The sequence below is a fragment of the Dipodomys merriami genome, unplaced genomic scaffold (assembly GCF_024711535.1).
Source record: "Dipodomys merriami isolate MVZ:Mamm:240054 unplaced genomic scaffold, mDipMer1.0.p SCAF_50, whole genome shotgun sequence".
Classification (NCBI taxonomy): domain Eukaryota; kingdom Metazoa; phylum Chordata; class Mammalia; order Rodentia; family Heteromyidae; genus Dipodomys; species Dipodomys merriami.
The window spans coordinates 4,782,625-4,802,500 of record NW_027206069.1 but is presented as its reverse complement, the minus strand read 5'-3'; positions in this window follow the sequence as shown (position 1 = coordinate 4,802,500).

The window sequence follows — 19,876 nt, the reverse complement described above, 5'->3', positions numbered from 1 at the left end:
GTGGCAGGCCAGCTGTGTGACCATTCCTGTGTTCCAGAAAGCACAGACTCTGTTCTAAGTCTGAAAGAGGTACAGGTTCCTTAAAAAGTACCCACCTTGGCTGGGCACTGATGGCTCACACCTGTCATCCTAACTACTCAGGAAGCTGAGATCTGAGGCTTGTATTTCAAAGCCAGCCTGGGCAAGAAAGTCTGTGAGATGATTTTCTCCAATGAACAACCAAAAAGCCAAAAGTGGGGCTGTAGCTCAAGCTGAGCTTATGCTCAACTTAGGGAAAAAAAAAAACAGTAAGGGACAGCACCTAGGTCTTGAGTTCAAGCCCCAGTACTAGCGCGCACGCGCGCGCACACACACACACACACACACACACACACACACACACACACACGTTAACCATGGCCATAACCATCTTGAAAATAATGTCATTTCTTTTTTTATCCTTTTTTTTTAATTGTCATGGTGTTTTGTTTTTTTGTTAAAGGATGAACGATAGCTCCTGGCAAAACCAGTGACCTTCAGGTTTGTCTTCATATCTTAGTAATCTGCCCCATAGCCCATCAAAGAAATGGTGAGGCAGTAATGATGCTTTTATTAGCAACCTTTACACTTTGTCAAAATTAAAATGAAAACCCAACATTCATATGTAAATCCAGTTACCTTCTAGGTCCCTCTTATCCTTTATCCCTTCCATGAAATTACAGATTATTAAGAAATGTTTGAAGAGAGGGAGACAGGCTTCAGGGGAGTGTGAAGGAGGCAGAGTAGACAAAGAGGGTGGAGGAAGCAAGGTTCTTTGCCCTTGACCTTGTCTTTCATTGTCAGAGCTTCTCCGATTCCAGTTTCGTGGCTTCTCCATTGTCTGAGACACCCCAGCTCTGGGGGAGTCTGACTCCAGACGACTGGTGCATGAGGGCTTGTGGGGGACCCGCAGCACCGGGAAGACAGTGGGGGCAGGATACTGAGGGGGGCCTTCTTGCTTACACACATTTCTCTTCCATGAGGTGGTATGCATAGCCCAACCTCTCTCTAGACACCCATGGACACACAGATCCTCACGTTCAATTATGGACCCAAGTCTGAGATGTGAAAATTAGGGGAAGAAAAAGACGCTACCCAAAGGTGAAGCCCGGTGAACTACACCCACCTGTCCCTCCCAGATGTGAACTTCAAAGGGGCCAGTTCACGAGCAGCATGTTGCCAAGGTAAACCCAAAGGATGGGTTCCTCCGGGAAAAAGTGGTGCAGAGGAGGTGGATGGTTTGAACAAGACTAGGACAGACAGACAACACGTCCTGGTGACCTCTACTTGATATTCGCACCCTTACATGGCCCCTGAGTGCCACAGGACCCCTGACCTCTCCCTGCCACAGGACAAAAGTCCTGTGCAGAGCCTCGAGAAACTGAAGACCGTCAGCCAAAATTCAGAGGTCTTAGTCCTGCAACTGTGAAGAATTGTGTCTCCAACCGGGAGCAGAGCACTCTGCAGCCCAGACTCCAGATGAGAAGCAGGCTTGGGCAACCCCCTGGCAGAGCCCCGGGGAAACCCCAGGCAGAGCACCCACTCAGGCAAGGCCCAGTCGTCTACCTCACAAAAGTTGTGAAATAACCAGTCCGGGGTTTGCTGTTTTAAGTCACTCTGTGTGTGCTAGTTGTTTCCTATAGAGCAACAGAAGACAGAGAACACGGGATGCTGGTTGAAGGGTATCGGCAAATCTCAGGAAGTGCAGGAAATCCCAGACAAGGGCGGTTCCCATACACGCACATGCGCTCTGCATTCCAGAAACAGGGTGATGTCAGGCACCCCTGGAGCTAGGCAGTGGAGGCTGAGTGAACAGCTACTAGAGCAGGGTTAGGGTGAAATCCTCGAAGCCAGCATTCCACTGACGTCCTCTCCCATCGGATCCGCCTGGAAAACGTGTTGTCAGCAGCCACGGCCAGCACCACTTGCTCAGGATGTATAGCCTGGGGAAGGGACACCAAGACCCCAGATGGCTGCTGCAAACCCCTCGGCAGACCTGGACTTGAGGACACCCCCAGCTCCTGCAAGAGGCCTTGCAATAAAGGAGCAGCACACATGGTATCACCCAGCCTGCTTCACCCAGCACCAGGCTGATAAAAGGCCGGGTTGAGGGAAGAGGGGCTGGAGACTAGGATCCAAAGAGGGAGAAAAGAAGGAAGGAAGAGAGGGAGGAAGGGAGAGAGGGAGGGAGCAAAGGAGAGGGACTACAGGTTTGGGCTACGGTACAAAGCTGTTTACAAGGACCCAGTTTTGCAGGCCTGATCTTGGCCGACCCACCATGCAGCGAACTTGGCCTCTGGAGCTTTGTGTGTTGACTTTGGCATCCTGACTGGAACAGGCAAGCCTCCAGACTCCCTGCTCCTGGCACATGTGACTTTCTCCACAGGGAGACCATCCACAAGGGCACTGCAAAATCCCCCGGACCCCTGCCTGCCAAGGGGTGGAAGCTGTCTTCCCCATCACCGAGGTAGCGGGACAGTCCGAGGAGTGGCAGATGAGAACAGGCCTCCTCCCAGGACCCTGGGCTGAGAATCCGAGGATCTCCGCTGGCTGGCAGAGCTGCCGCTGCACCCCAGGCTGCCTGAGTCTGCCTTGAATTCCTCACCGCTTCCTGTTCACCGGTTCTAACATGGTAGCACCAGGAGTCTCAGGCTTAAAAAGTAATACGAAGCCAATGTCTCAGCAGCTCATGCCTGTAATCCTAGCTACTCAGGAGGCCAAGATCTGAGGATAGAGGTTCAGAACCAGCCTGGGCAGACAAATCTTGAGAGACTCTTATTTCCAATTAACCAGCAAAAAAAAAAAAAAAAAAAAAAAAAAAAAAGCTGGAACTGGGGTTGTGGCTTAAAAGGTAGCACACTAGAGCCGTGAGTTCTAGTGAGAGGATAAGGCTCTGGATTCAAGCTCCAGTACTGGCAGGCGTGCGCTCGCGCGCGCGCACACACACACACACACACACACACACACACACACACACAAATAATAACAATAATGTCTAGCATATGGTACTAGATGTATCTTCATGGTCTTATTGGCCATTTGATGGTGTTCTCTTGAGAAGTATCTGTTCAAATATTTTGTGCATTTTTATTGGTTGTCTGTCTTTTAACTATTGATTTGTAGGAGACTTTTACGGGTCCTGGAAGTCGGTGCTGTACGGGGACCAGATGCGACACAGGAATTTCCTCCTCGTGTGGGCTCCTCTCTTTCATTTCTGTGATGATAAGCATTTTGATAAAAACCCAGTTCAGCATTGTTTTCCGGTTTGTTTTTAAAGGTGTCTCTCTATCCTAAGGTCACAAAAACATCCCTTGGTTTTTGTTTTTAATAGTTTCACCTTTTGTGTTTTTAGCAACAGCCCATCTTGAATCATTTTTCGTGTATGGTAAGAGATGAGGGCTGAGATGCTATTCTCCATATGGCTATCCAGTTGTTCCAACACTATTTTTTGAAGGAATTTTCTCAGTTGAACCACTTTAGTGCTTCTGTTGAAAATCAATTGACCATATAAATGTGCTTCTATTTTGGGCGCTCTGTTCAGTTCTTTCAGTATACGCATCTATAGCTCAGCCAACATCACACTGTTTTGATTACTTTAGTTTTTATTATTCATCAAAGAAATTAAAATTAAAACCATAGGGAGATAGAGCTTCACATATCCTTTGGAGAGGCTGAAATGAACAAGGCGGAGGATGCCAAGGGTGTGGAGGAACAGATCCGTGTCGAAGGCTGGAAGGAACAGAGCACAAACCTAGTGGAGCATTCTGGTGGTTTCATGTGAAGTTCAAGCAACAGCCTCCACGTGGCCCAGTAATTCTACCCTAGGTGTGGAAATGAACATGTTTGCTCACACCTAAGCCCACCCAGGAATATTTCAACACCGCTTTTCTCATAAGCCTGGATACGGTCAACTATCCCTTAACAGACAAATGAACAAGATACATATGCCAATCAATCCACACGAACAAATTCCAACCAACAGCAAAAAGCAACAAGTATCTGGATGCTATTGGCTCACACCTATAATCCTAGGTGCACAGAGATTAGGAGGCAGAGGTTGGCAAGATCACTGTTCAAGGCCAACCCTAGCAAAAAGCTTGAAAGACTCCATCTCAAAAAGTAAGTCAGGCATAGAGGTATGTATCTATGATCCCGGCTACACTGGAAGCAGATATTGGGGAAATTGTGGGGCCAAAACAGCCTGAGCAAACCTTGTTCACAAGAACCATTCTCAACAGAGAAAGCTGGGCACGGTGGCTCTTGCTTGTGATTCCATCAATGGTGGGAAGCATAAATAAGAAGATCATGGTCCAGGGTGGCCTGGGGGGAAAACAAGACACTATCTCAAAAGCAAACAGAGCAAAAATTAAAAAATCTGGGTTGTGGCTTAAGCAGTAAAGCATCTACTTAAGGAGCATGAAACCCTGAGTTCAACCTCAGAATTCGAACCAAAGAAAGTGATATAAAAGAAAAGGCACAAACAAGTTATAGATCAGTGCGACAACACAGGTGAATCTCTAAAACATTATGCTGAGTAAAAGAAAACAAACACCAAAGAACACCTACTACATAATTCCATGTATAGAATGTTCTAAAAAGCACAATGTTAATCCAGGATCAAAAGGATCTTATTAGCACCGGCTGCTTCTTGGGCAGGATGTCTGACGGCAGGCAGGAAAAAAAAATCTCTGTGTTGTGAAATGTGAGTTGCACAGGTGCCTGCATCTGTAAACACTTGTCAGACTTTGCATTTTACTTCAATCAAATGACTTTTAGACATTTCATGGTTTTTACTATGCACAAATCAATTTTATTTCTTCTTACATGTTATTGCTTGGTATTTTGGTGATACACTGTGAATCTCCAAGAGAAACTAAACTGTGCAGAACTGTTTTTGGTTTGGGTTTGGAGTTTGTTAGTTGTTGTTGTTGTTGTTTGAACTCTTGTGATCTGAACTCAAGACCTCAGGCTCTTACCCAGGCACTCTATGGACTGAGCCTTTTCTCTAGGCCCCAAATCTCACTTTGACCATTGCTGTAGTGAATGTGTCTCTCCTTAAAACTTCCACACTGCAGTAATCAGCCTCTTAGCACCTTCCCATCTGAGCTTATTTGGAAAGAAGTTATCAGAGATGTAATTAATTAAGAGGAGATCATTCTGGAACACAGGGGGCCCAACATCCAATATGACAGTGACATGTAAAGGGGAAATATGTGTGTGCACACACACACACACATATTCTCTCTCTCTCTTTCTCTTTCTCTCTCTCTCTCTCTCTCTCACTCACACTCACACACACACTTTCTCTCTCTCACACTCACACACACACACTTTCTCTCTCTCACTCACACTCACACACACACACTTTCTCTCTCTCTCTCTCACACACACACACTTTCTCTCTCTCTCTCTCTCTCTCACACACACACACACACACACACACACACACACACACTCCCACTCCCACTCCCACTCCCCACTTGCAGGCTGAAGCTCACCCCTTGTCTTCCTCTCTAGGAGGGAAAGGGCGTGGCCTTGCACCATCCAGGTCTTGGACTTGTAGCTTCATGTCTGCAAGCCAGGTAAGCCACTTCTTGCATTGTTGAACTGTGTAACAGCCCTGGCAAACAATTCCAGCCACAGAACCATTTCCCTTGGAGTTTCTTCCAGCAGTAATAGATTCTCGATAATGTCTCTTATTCTATGGAATAGCCATGTGCTTAGGCTTATTTTTTTCTGGACAAAGGATGGTTTCTATCACAGGAGGGGCAACTGCACTCATAGAAGTGGCTTCTGATGAGAGGGATAGTATCTCCAGACCCAAGTTACATGCAGTGGCCCAGCGAGCTTTGGCATCACATCTCCAGTTTACAATGCCTATGTCACTGGTCCCGCTTTTCAGGTGAGTCACAGACAACAGTGATTCTTTCTAGATGCAAGTATAGGTTACTCCTGTGTCAAAGTTAGCTGTCAGACCATGAGCCCCTGCCTTCTGAGGAGTGCGTCTAGTCCAGATAAGAAGGAAGGAGGCTGAAATGTCAGAGTGTACGCAACTGCACCTCTGGTCTCTCCTCCTGGGCTCCTGGCACTATGCATGCATCAGGCACAACAGTTTGAGAACGTCAACCCACCCGTCACCACCCCCCAGATAGTCCCCCCGAACCTCGGCAGCCCCCTCCTCTTCCCCTGAAAATCACACCAGCCTAGAGGCACACTGCCACAAGGGGGTCCTGATGACCAGAGCTCCCCTGAAAGTCTGGCACAAATGACAGCACTTCCTTGGTGACCACAGCCCTGCGTGTGTCCAGCCCCCAGCAGAGGCTGAGCACAGAGGGGGCCTGAGCCAAGCTTGGCAAATGAACGGTCACTCCATAATCTATTCCAAAATGGCTTGAGCAGCATGATCTCTCATTACCCATTGATGGGAGCAGGAAATGCAGAATCGCAGGCTGTAATTGGTGTCAACCAATTCTGATTGGAGATATGCATCCTTTTAACTGAGCTAATAATAACAGAGAAGGTTGGGAAAGAAATCTCAGATTAACACCACTGTTAGATGACTTCTGAAGCAAAGCTTCCATTAAAGTTGCTGCCAAAAAGTCACTTTATCTTCCCTCTGATGCACTTCAGATTTTATCTGCCCTTTTATTCTTTTTGTCCTTAATTTTAAATCCTTTTTTATTATTATGTTTTTCCAGTGTTAGCACACCAGAGGGATTATTTAGTATTCATTCTTTTAGAAGCAATTGTCCACCAGAGAGGCGCTCACTTCATTTGGGTTGTATTTTATATCTAATCCATGATTTTACATACATATATATATGTAGATGTAGATAGAAAGATATGTGCATGAAGTTGACTGTGTGGGGCACACACACTGCAGAATGCGTCCTTGTGGATTTCACCCAGCCACCCACTGGAAATCCCTCTTTGGGAAATGAGGGGAGTGGACATTGCTTAGACACATTGTCTCTTGCAAACGCCAGGATTTTCTCTCTTTGCTGCTCAATAGGTGATTAAAAAAAAAACAAATTCATTTTATTACACATAAACTCAAGCCCCCTGTAAACTTGAAAGTTATTTTTGTTTCATCAGGAAAGGAACTTTATGATTGGGAAAAAACTCCTTAACCCTGAAGCCTTTATGTGTTTCCAAAGATGTGCCTCTCATCCTGGGGGAGCAGAAAGGGGGGTGATTTGGGGGCTAAACACTACAAGGTCTGACACTCATATCAAGTTTTTTTGTGTATGAAGCTTTGAATATTCTCCAGCGTTATATAAATATTGTTGCATTGTAGAATACAACATGTCTGCAACCCATTTTAATGTACTGGTGATGGTTTAAATTAATTTCTATCTGCAACAAATAATAGAAATTGTTTCCGACCTGCTTCGTAGTTATTCAGCAGGACACAAATGCATTTGCTTTTCATCCATTTTACAAAATGCAGCTGAACTAGAGAGACTTTTCATCCAAAAACAAAAAAAATTCAACCAGATTGGCACTCAGGCAATGCCACTTTTCTCCTCCTCTTCTCACTCCATTTACAAACTCAATCCACGTGCAAATGTGGACAGACGTGCCGTGACTGAGAGGGCTCTATGCAGACCCTAACCAAGAAGAGCAGATTCAAATGTGAACACCCCTAAAAAGGGGCATTTCCAGCTCCACAGACAGCCCTCTGTGGCCAGATCCCTCCTTGCTGAGTGGCTAAGTTGCCATTATCTGATGCACTAGCCCAAACCTTGTATAGCGCCAGGGAATGCCTGCCAACAGATATTTATCCCTGAGGATAGATCCTTTACCTTGCCAACAGAGCTTTTTCTGTCCTATAAAACTCAGCCCACCTTCTGTTCTTCCAGCTACTTAGAGGCAGAAATGGGAAGAATCATGGTTAGAGGCCAGCTCAGACAAAATGTTAAGAAGACCCCATCTCAACAAAACATCTGGACATCGTGGTTCACATTATGTGGGGAGCACAAGTTAGAAGAATCTCATTCTCAGGCCAGCCATGGGGAAAAGCAAAACACTCTAGCTGACAAAAAATTACTAATGCAAGAAAGGATCAGGTTGTTCTTGTGTTTCTGAGATACTGAGGTTCATCACTATTTATTTGAAATATCTTTTTTCATTGATGTAGGTGCTCACAGCTATAAAAATTTCCTCTCAAAATTACCTTTGCTGTGTCCTAGAGGTTCTGATAGTTGTGTTTTTGTTGGTATTGAGTTTTAGAATTCCTCTCTATGTCTTCAATGAGTCACTGATCATTCCCCAATGTGTTGTTTAGTCTCCCCAAGTCTGAGTATCTTCTGGGGTTTCTTTCACTGTTGAACTTTAATTTCATATCATTAATGTCTGATAGGATACAGATGGTCATTTCAATTTTCTTGGATTTTCTAGGGCTTGCTTTGTGATCTAGCATCCTGTGGTCTATTTTGGAGAAAGTTCCTGGAATGATTCTGAGCAAAATGTGTTAGTATGTAGCTTAAACTATGATAGACAGACAGATAGCTTTGTTGGGTTTAGTTGGTCTATGGTGTTGTTCAGGTCTGAAGTTTCTTTGTTCAGCTATTGCCTAGATGACTTATCTGTCAGTGAGAGTAGGGTATTGAAGTCTCCAACTACCATTGTTTTGGGACCTCTGTGAGCTCTTATGTTCAAGAGTGTTTGACAAAAATTTTGGTTCCCAGAATCTAATGCAGAAATGTTAAGAATTGTTATGTTCTCTTGATGGGAATTGCCCTTTATTGACATGAAGTGGCCTCCTTTGTCTCTTCTGACTAATCCAGGTTTGAAGTCTACTTTGTCAGATATAACTATGGCTACTCATGCCTTCTTATGAATTCCATTTGCCTGACTTTTTTCCAACCCTTCACTTTCTGGAAGCGTTTGTTTTTCTTCAGATAGGTCTCTCTCATGGAATAAACTTTTTAAACAATAAACAGACAGCTTCACAAAACAAATATCAGGAAGCTGCAGCCAGAGATGTAAGGAGGGAGTAGGTAGTGGGGGGAAGGAAGACGGATAGAAAAGGTGCTGGTGGGAAACACAGCCAGAACACTCAGTGTATGTATGTGGTAAAGGAAGTGGGGGTATGAAATGAGTCTGGGGGGAAGGAGCAGATGAGATGCGGGGAGAACGATGGAACAGATGACGCTGATCAAACAGTACCAGTCACTGAGATGGACGTGTTAAATCATAACCCCGGCGTACAACCTTTTGAAGTTCACAAAAATAAAAATAAAATAAAGTGAGGATTTGGGGGTATAGTCCAAGTGACACAGAGCAAGGCATGAGTTCAAACTCCGATACTGCCAAAAAATAATAATAGCCAACCAGGGGGACTCATGTTACTACTCAGGCCATCTTAACTCAGCCCCCATGTGCTGCCTGCTGAACCCCACGTGCCATGCCCCTTTCAGCTCCAGGGGAAATAGGGTGGTCTGGGCGTGGTTAGCCAAAAACATTCTGGCTTTGAACCAAACAGCTCCTAAATAAGTGAACTCCAAGAGCTCTGGTCATGATTAAAGGACTGAGGTATTAAAAATCATTGGAACCCTTATCTTTTGTCCTAAAGACACTTGTTTGGTTTTTGTCTGTGTGTATGTTTGTTTTTTCAGTATGGAGGGAAGCAATCTGGAAACTGACTTAACAAACCAGACCAGACCAGATCTCCCAGCCATTGCGACTATCCTGCCCACATTAATGGACGAAAGCTTTGGAAAACACTTTTCTGCCTATCCATGACAGATTCACGGATGATCAATTGGGTCCACGGTGTCCCAGCTACAGTGCCCACTGCTGGGGAAGGGTGATGGATTCTGGGAAGCAGTGCCTGGCTTCTGCTCCTACCGGGTGAATGGGTAGACCCTCCCCTCGACTCCTCTGCCCCATCTCCATATGATTTTCAAAGTGTCCTGTCCCAGGGCCTCCAACGACATCTTCCAGGGCCCTGCTGTGGCCTACTTTCATGTTACTACCTCTATAAGGCTATTCTCCATTCTTCCACTGTATCCAAACACTAGACAAAAAATAAATGGAGGAAGGGAGGCACCTTGGGCACGGCTCTCTCTCTCCCTCCCTCAACTTCAGGACACTTCACTGTCCTCTCCTAGGCACATACTGGGCTTAAGTTACCTGAGATAACCCCTCACCCGCATCCAGGGCCTCCATGGCTAGGCCCACATCTGTCCACTCTTGAGGGTGCTCATTCTAGTCCAAATCTGTATTCTCTGGACAGATGGAAGAAAGCTAGATAGCTACAAGAAGCCTCTGGTCAAGTCCAGAATTTATCACTGCCCCTTGCTTTCTCCCTGCCTGTCTTATAGGTAAATGCTGTGCACATGCAACTTTGATGGACTGTCAAAATCTTTTCTTAAAAACAAAAACAACAAACAAAGATGCCCACTTCTGAATGGAATCTAGAACTTCCTTGTTACCCTAGAAGGGGGACAAAGGAGAAGATTTCACTCCAACTGTGGGCAGTTTAATTGACAGACCCTCTGAGAAGCCATCCAGCAGTGCCTTTACCCTCCCCACCCCACCAAACCAGCACGGTTCTGTGAGCTGAGAAGAGGAAATTAATGCCAGACACACTGTGTGAGTGGAAGAGACAGATTCTGCAAGCCTTGGCCAGGCTGGTGGGTGTGTGAGCTGCGTCTAGTTCCAAACTCCCCTGTGTAGAGAGGAAGCATCCCTTCTCCTGCTTTCCCACCGTGCTCTCATCCCAGGCAGGATCCTGGCTGTCAAATACAGCAGGTGAGCAGCTCCTGGCCCTCACACTCAAGGAAGGAGCATGATGAGCTCTGGTGGACAAAACCAGAGGATGGGAGAGGACCCGAGCTGAGTGCCCTCCCCCCACCCCCGCCATGTTCTGCCCTTGGCCAGAAGCCCTTGCTTCCTTCTCACAGAGAATGGAGTTGGTCCTCCCACCATCAGTCTTCGGCTTTGGCTTTGAACTCAAGTCAGACTTTCTTCAAGCATGGTGCCCAAATCAGGAGGCAGCCAAACAACATGCAGGAAGCTCTAGATTCTTAACTGTGCTGGGAAATCTGCGCTGTCAGTCAGAACCAGCTTCAACACTCGGCCCCATCATTTACTAATTGAACAACACCGGGTCATTCACCGGAACCTCTGTTTCTATATTTGTAGGGCTGAAATGAGTGTGATAGCCATACCCTCTAGGGTACGGACCCCAATGTGGCTGGTAGCCCTCCAGAGCCATCGAGCTCATCCCTCACCTCGGTGGTCCTGGATAAAGCTGAATACCACTAGACCACGTGATGTTCTGATGGCGCCTAATACCATCGCAAAGCTGTGTTGTGCCCATTTTACAGATGAATGAATCAGAACTCAGAGAAATGAGTTTGGGGAATAGCAAGTTCCTTCAAACATGACAGGCCGCCAAAGCAATTAGAAGTCACGCTAGATCCCAGGGGGCCTTCCCAGTGGCATACACATGGGCCCTAGAGAATCGGGGAGCTACAAGGCCAGCGAGCATCCTGGAGGGGAGGGAGGTCCACACGAGGAACTCCTGGTACCACGTTCTGCTTCTGTATGCAACACAGCATTATAAAAACCAGAAAGTGAAAGCGCAGAGTCACAAAGCCAAGAAATCGCAAGCAGGTCAAGTAAGGGCAGGATTATTCAGAATTATTCCGACAACTGCCTGTCTTGCTCAGGACGGCTGCTGGGGGACTGTCCCACAGCCATTCAGGAACACAACTCTACCTGCTGTGCTAGGCTGCCAACATCCAGACAGCCCCCACGGCTCTGGCCGGTGCTGAGTTCCCTCCGTTCCCTCGTTCCCTCCGTGCGGAGAGTCCTGGTACCCAGTCTTGGAAAATGGAAGAGACAAGAACAGGGAAAGAAGGTTAGCTAGGGCAACGAAGGTGAAAGAATTTCCATATCCTATCTCCATCCTTATTCGGGCCAAATGAAAAGTCCTCATTATTAAATCACAAAGCAATTAAAAAATTAAAAATTTCATAAAACCCTACATAAAAGAAATACAAGTGTTTAATGATGGATTAGAAAGTAGGAGAAGGGGGGCAATCGAAGTAAAAGCAGCCGGTCTCGGGGGGCTCCATCTCCAGCGGTGACAGCCTCCCCTTCCCCTCACACCAGCCACAAGAACTAATAAATTCTGGGCTCCCCTGCCTAGAAGCTAAGGCCGATTAATATCTGCCTACCTTGTTACCTAATTCATTATGGAATAGCAGTTAATTTGATTTGATATTATTTTAATAAAATTCTGTAATATATTAGATTGTTTCAGGCTATCAAAATAATTTTCCAATTATTACGGTTACTCAAGCAAGTCTTTTTTTTTCTCCTCCTTCCTTCATGAGCGGCAGTTGGTCTGACTCAGAATACATTAGTTCCTACAGCTTCATTCTGGCCGGGGAGCTCCTGCCAGGAGCAGGCACCCAAGGTTCACAGCCAAGGGCACCCCCTTGGCATGGATTTACAGCTCCATGATGCCCTGGCCATGGGACTGGCCTCCCTTACCCAGGGATCAGAGTTTAAGAGACCATTGTAGGACACTGGTAGTCTTAGAGCAGCTTGCATTGAGACCAGAAGCGGGGCGTCAGCAATGACTCGGGAGCTGGGAGATCAGTCATGGCTGCCTGGTGGAGACAGTGTGGGCTTTTAGAGTTCAAGTTCAAGAGCTGGTGCGCAGCTGCTGGGGGCTGACTGACCTCTGGGTCATTGTGTAGGGAATCGGGGGGGGGGGGTTGGAGTGGGGGGGTCCCAGCTCTGTGGCATTGCGTGAGATGCCAATTTTGATCACTTTGGGGAAAGGGGTGAATGGCTGATGGATCATGGACACTAAAAATTACGTCTTCTCTTCCCTACCAATCTACCTGAGTGTAGAGGTGGGGTAGTTGAAACCTTAGGACAAGCCGGTGGCTCTTGCCTGGAATCCTAGCTACTCAGGAGGCTGAGATCTGAGGATCACAGTTCAAAGCCAGCCGGGGCAAGAAAATCTGTGTGACTCTTACCTCCAATAAACCACCAGGAAATCGGAAGTGGTAGAGCGCTCACCTTGAGCTGAAGAGCTGAGGGACAGGCCCAGAGTTCAGGCCCCATGACCATCAACAACAAAAAACCCTTGGGAGGGGACTGGAGGGAGGGGGGAGGCGTGGATGTCAGCAGGAAGCAGCCAGCAGGAAGGGCTGGGGTCTCACATGAGTGCGGCTCGCTAGGTGGTCACAGCGGGGGACGAGGATCTTCCTGCCTGTCCCTCAACTGAAGACACACGTTCTATCTCTACCTCGGGTCCTCCTCAAGGCCTCCACCGCAGGCCTCACCGGCCGGTAAGCTCAGATGCTCATTTGTTCAGCAAGCATCACATCTCCCGAGCTCCTCCAACATGCCTGGTGTGGGGTTCCAGGGAACAGGGCAATGTCTCACCTGCACAGACCTGTAGATAAGATACGGGAGTCGCTTCTCCAGCAGCGGTTACTGCGCATAGTAGGCCCTCGGTGAAGGGGGCTGAGTGAATCCATCAGTTCATCACAGCAAGGCCATACATTAACCATATGCAATAAATACCCACAAAAGTAATTAGAAGCTAAGTAATAATAAAAAATAAAATGATAAAATAGAACGCAGGAAGAAAGCTAGAGCTGCATGCCAGGGCACTTGGGCTTTCCTGGGCAGAGATCTAGACAAAAGAGTCAGGGAGGCCAATTGACCCCAGCAGAACAACAGCATGAGCAAAGGCCCTGAGGTGAGATTGGTAGAGAGTTTCAGGGGACAGAGATGGGGCCATTGTTAAGGAGCAGAAGAAGAGAAATGGGTGGTTTTGAGGTCTTCCCAATCACGTGGAAGTCCTCAGGCTTGACCGGGAAGCAGTCAGATGCTCAAGCCTGGGAGCAGCAAGCTGTCTACCTCTGCAGCTCACCGAGTTCATGGTGGTGAAGGGATTGACACGGGAATAATAACCGCGGATGTCCTGTGGAAGAGCCGACGTCAACCGGAAGCTAGGCAGATGTCAAGAGTGAAGTTCTGAAGTCACAGCCGTGGATCAGGGTCAGGGGTCAGGAGGGGTCAGGAGGGGTCAGGGTCAGGGGTCAGAGCAGGAGGTCGCCTGGCGTGGTAGACATGCCAGAGCCTCCTTCACCTTGCCCCAGGAGCCCTGCGCCCCATCCCCGGGCCTCCAGCCGCCGGGACTCACTCTGCTCACCGCATCCTTCCCCGTCCCCGACAGAGTCCGGGCATCCTCCTGTCTGAGCCAATGCCCTGGGAATGTAGGATGGAATCCCGAGCTCAGTAACGGGCTCTCCACTGTCTATCCTGTGGTTTGGGGGGCACAGGAGGGAAGTTCAAGGGGCAAAGCAGCCAGCCACAGTAGAGGCTACGCGGGGACCAGGCCTGGAGACAGCAGACTGGGAAACAGATGCCCTGTCATCCTCCGGCTTTCACCTCTCAGCACAGGGTAGAGAGGATGAAGAGGAGAGCAGCCACCTAGAATCACGGCCGACAGGGGCCGACCAGGCGTAGACATGCGCGGACCCTCTGCTGGGGTCTGTGAGACTTGAGGAGTGCTTGTGCCTCCTCTCCCAGGTCTCTGCTGGACTCCAGTTGTCACCAAGCCCCTTGCCCTCAGCTGGTGAGGCTGCTGCGCCACTCCAGGCCTAGATGGGACAGAGGTAGGAGATGGGAACCAGCGGCTAGATTCCGGCTCCAGTGGTGAAGCTGGCAGAGCGCAGAGATTAGGAGACACGGTTGAGAGGCCTCCACTCACCACGCCAACCTTGGCTGAGCATCTGCAATGCACCAGCTCCCGTGGGGGATGGGCTAGCCCTGGAGTGGGAGGAGCTGAGGGGATAAGGTGGGGACCAGGTACTGCAATGAGGCTGCACCCTCCAGAGCAAGCACCCAGAGAAGGAGTCGTCAGTGCGTCCAGTGACAAACATGCTAGGTGCTGGGTGAAGGCACCTCCAAGCAGGTGGTAGAGCTAGAGAGCTGGCCAGGGACAAGAAGTAGAGAAGAAGCAGTCACAGGTCCCCTCCGGCAGGAGAACTCCAAGGAACTGACAGGGTTAGACAGGAAGGCAGAGGCTGGGGGCAAGGGCAACCCCTAGGGAAGTTCTAAACCAGGGCTTTGGCAAATGTCAAGTTGCAGAATTCTGTGCAGGTTCTGTGGGAGGAGGGACACGGCCCACCGGACGGGGCTCCCGGGTCTGGTGAATGGGAGGAAGCTTCAGGGGGAGGAGCAGCGGCAGTCCCAGGAGCCCCGCCCACCCGGTGAGCTCCGTCCACAGGGTGCCCCTGCAGAGCAACTCAGGGTGCAGTTTGATGGCGCTTTGAGAGCCGCCTGGGGTGTTCACAGTGCCTGCCACCCTTCTGGGCACTTAGCACTGGCAAAGTCCCGAGGTTCTTCAAGGTGTGCACTGTCCCGTAGCCCACAGCACAGAGGTGAGCTCCTTGCACCCCAGACATCCCCCCCCCCCGCTGCAGCACCTGGGAGACTTTGGCAGCCTCGGTCATCTACCATCCGTGGAGATGAGGTCATCTGGAAAGCTTTGGGGGTTTGCATGGGTCTTTTGGTACTGGGATTTGAAGTCAGGATCTTGTGCTTGCCAGGCAGATATTCTAGCAGCAGCCCTTTTGTGGCCTTCTTGGTTTTACAAATAAGATCTCTCTGTGTCTCTGTCTCTCACTCTCTCTGTCTGTCTCTGTCTGTCTGTCTGTCTGTCTGTCTCTCTCTCTCTCTCTCTCTCTCCCCAACCTTGATCCACTTATTTGTACCTCACATACAGCTGAAATGCATGTTATGCCCCAAACTCAGCTTTAAATAATAATAATAATAATAATTGTTGAAGTGGGGGTCTGATGAAGTTTTCCATGCAAACTGGCCTCAATTTGTGATCCTCCCAATTTTGCAGGTGTGAGCCACTGCCCCTAGCTGGATAAAGCTTCTCTGATGATGAAATTAAGGATTTTAAGATGAGGATCCGAGATTCTTGGCATAAGCCCTCATCCATGGCAGACGTCCTATAAGAGAAAGGTAGTGAGCACTGAGATACATGCAGACAGGCAGAGACTGGAGGGTGTGGCCATAAGCCAAGGGAACCCAGAGCCACCAGAGGTTGGAAGAGGTGAGGAATCCTCCTCCTTCCTGCTGATTTCCCCCTTGATGTTGGACTTGTGGCTGCCAGAACTGGGTGCAAATAAATGGCTGTTGTTTTACTTCATTTCTTGTGCCAGTCCTGGGGCTCGCACTCAGGACCTTGCATTCTTACTCATCTCTTTTACTCCAAGTTGGTGCTCTACCACTTGAGCCATCATAGCTCCATTTCTGGATTTTGCTGGTTCATTGAAGATATGACTCTCAAAGATTTTTCTGCCCAGGTGGGCTTTGAACCATGATTCTCAGATCTCAGCCTCCTGAGTAGGTAGGATTACAGGTGTGAGCCACCAGTGCTTGACAAGACCTGCTTTTTTTAAGATACCAAGTTTGTGGTCCTTCATTCCAGTAGCCCTAGAAGCAAATCTGTGTGGGTTGCTAAGATCGGCAAGCAAACAAGTGAGAATTCTAGATAAACAATGACTAATCAAGATGCACATCTATCCGAAAGAGTCTATGCATGGTGTATAATTCAACAATTTTACTTAACCCATGTGAACTGAAGCTAATGTTCACTGAAACCTGACTGGGCCAATAAAAATGAGAGGACTTCGAGGCATCGGTGGCTCACATCTGTAAGCCTAGTTGCTCGGGAGGCTGAGATCTAAGAATTGTGATTAGTTGGAAGCCAGCCTGGGCAGACCAGACCCAGAGACTCTTGTCTCCAATTAATCATCAAAAAAAGCCAGAGGTGGAAGTGTGACTCAAGTGGTAAAGCATCAGCCTTGAGCAAAAAAGCCAAACCTTGAACCCAATGCTTTGAGTTCAAGCCCCAATACCAACACACATACACAAACAAAAAGAATGAACTGATTCCTTCCAATGGACACTTGACCTGTTTAGGAGGACAGCACAAAGGCACCATTGTCTACTTGTTATAGTTGGAAACCAAGGTTTGGGAAATGGATGATTCTAGAGCCTCACAGTTTGGGAGCTTCTAGTTCACCATGCAATCCCACAACCCACAACCCCCTACTCAGGAGCTGCCTCCCACTGGTGCAAGCTATCTACAGGTTGTAGTTTGTCTTCTAAAGGATAGCTAGTCCGAGAGAGTCGTGTGGGTCCCAGGGGAAATGGATTAGCCAACCAAGGTCGTCAACGTCCACGTGTGAAAAACCCCGCCTCCCTCTCCTAGCTTTGGAACACGAGAGGAAGCTTCCTGACTTCCTTCTGTCTTGTCCACAGCAGACCAAAGGTTAATCTCCCTCCCAAGGATTCCTTTAATACATAATCTGCTAAAATGGGGCAGAGCCTTGAAATCGCTACAAGATGGTTATAAAGCCTTTGTGCGGACGGCTTTTCCATTTGGTGGTAAAACTGGAAGGCCTTATCGCTCTTTTATAACTCTCCATATAATTTTTATGAAACCAAAGAGCCAGCATCAAAGACTATGGCCTGAAATTACCGCGATGATCCAAACCCAGTGGCAGGGCTGAATTCTGAACGCGTTCCGGCTCACATCTGGAGGAGGGCCTGCCCTGGCCTAGCGTGGGGCTCCAGAGTCAGATTCAGGAGGAGGCTCCAACCAACTAATGACGCTCAGTCACTAAACACAGCCAGAAAACAGAGAGGCAAGGAAACGTGGCCCCGAGGTCTTGGTGAATTGCTTACCCAAAGGTTTTCCAGGAGGCAAACAAGAGCAGGCACCCAAGTTCCCACTGAATTCCACTCAGTGTTCTTTGTAGCACATACTGGAAGGCTGAAAGAGAGATTGAAGGGCTGAAGGGTAGAGCAGCTGCCTAGCGAGTGGGAACCCTGAGTTCAGACCCTTGTTCCACCCAGAAAGGAGTTCCAGGTTAGGAGCTTGTCAGATCACAGTTGATCTCTTACCCACTCTGTAACCCCAGCAAAAGACTTGTCCCTCTCTGGTCACATCAGCTACCGCAGGGGCACAGCCCCACCGTCTCATGGGGAGGCCTGAGGATTCGGTGTTAGGATTATGGGACAAAGGGGGGGGGTGGATGGTCCATTGGATGGATAACAGCATGGTTTGGAAGTCAGACAACTCGAATCTGAGCTCCACCTCTGAGGGTCAGGTTAGAGCCAGATGAATTTGTTTCACCTCTCTTGGCTTCCGACGGGAGGACTGCATAACAGTTACCGCAGGGGCAGTCCATGGTGGTCATCTGGAATGCGGACTCACCCAGAGCCTGTGGGGTCTTCGCCAGCGTGAGGAGTAGGGGATCACAGATGACAGCCACTGGGTTATCAGATAAGAGCAAAGGGGAGATGCTGACACACAGACCCAGGGGCTGCATGTGCCCATAGAAGTACCACCTGGCCAGGTGTGGACCAGCCAAGGACCAGAGAAGCTGGGCAGATCACAGAGACAGATCACAGCCTCTGGAGAGGAGCAACCTGACAACAGGCATCCTTGATTTTAGCACTCACTTTGTGATGGCCATGCTAAGAAACAAAAAGCCTACCTTCACCCAGCTCCTAGACAGGGGAAAACCTGTGGGAAGGGGTAGCTGAAAGAGTGAGCAGAAGGTATCCTAACCCAGCCTTTATTTGAGGGCTGAGGAGACCCAACCTCACACTCACTCCAGGCTGAGTCTCTAGGTCTAGAGGTGTCTTCATAGTCTGATACTTGTGAGCCTCACCTGTCAGATGGGGTCTGTAGAAGAGGCTGAAGCAGCATAACCAAGGTCATAGCATGGTGAAGGTCACATGGTAAAGATCATGAAAATGGTAGAGTTGACCTTATTTCTCCTAGTCATCAATCACAGATTTTTTTTTCTTCTTCCTTCTCCTCTCCCTCCTCTTCCTCCTCCCCTCCTCTTTTTTTTTTTCCTTTTTGTTTTTCCAGCACTAGGACTTGAACTCAGGATGACATGCTCTTACTCACTACTGGCACTCTACCACTTGAGCCATGCCTCCAGCTTGGCTTTTTTGCTGGTTAATTGAAGAAGGAGTCCCAAGATTTTCTGTCCAGGCTGGCTTCCTCCACATCTCAGCTTCCCAAGTCACGGGTGCTCAGCTGTTCTTAAAAGTTTTTTTTTTAATGTTCAGGATGCAAAGACAGAAGCCAGAGGCCATGATTATCTCACTCCCAGTATGTTTAGCAACAGCAGCTTGGACATCCTGGTACTGAGGAAAGTAGAGGCAGAGAAGTAGGACCCCAGAGTGCACAGCCACCATGACAGGCAAGCTGGAGATCAAAGTGGTTCTGAGCGAAGTAGCTGCCCAGAGCAGGAGCTGACAGGCAGTGAGCAGACACTGGGGGTACACAGTCACCCAGACTTTCCCTCCCCAGGGTCCCTGAACTCCCCACTCCTGGCAGAGCTCGGTGTAGAGTCCTGCCTCCCGCCCAGCTTGCTAAGCTGTTCCTGTCAGCTCATCTAGCAGCCATGAACATGTGGCTAAGAAAGAATGAGGTGTGGGCAGGCTCTGACCCCCTGAGCCGTACTGTCTCCTATGAACTTTTTATTGGATTCCATTCCAGACGCCATGTTGTCTAGGGGGCGGAGAGAATTATGGGAAATTGGCTCTATATCACTGAGAATTTCCCCCCCACCAAACACCAACCAAGGGCTTCATGCGTTGAGGGGCCTCGCTGGGCCCCTGGATGCAGAGGTGAACCAGATGAACCAAACCCAGGTCGTGTCCTCTAGGAGCTCAAGTCTGAAGGTGACTATCTCAGTAAACAGGCAGGGTACGCAGGCTGCATGGTGGCCCTGGGGTCCACACCTCACTCCATATAGCAGGAATGCAGATAGTG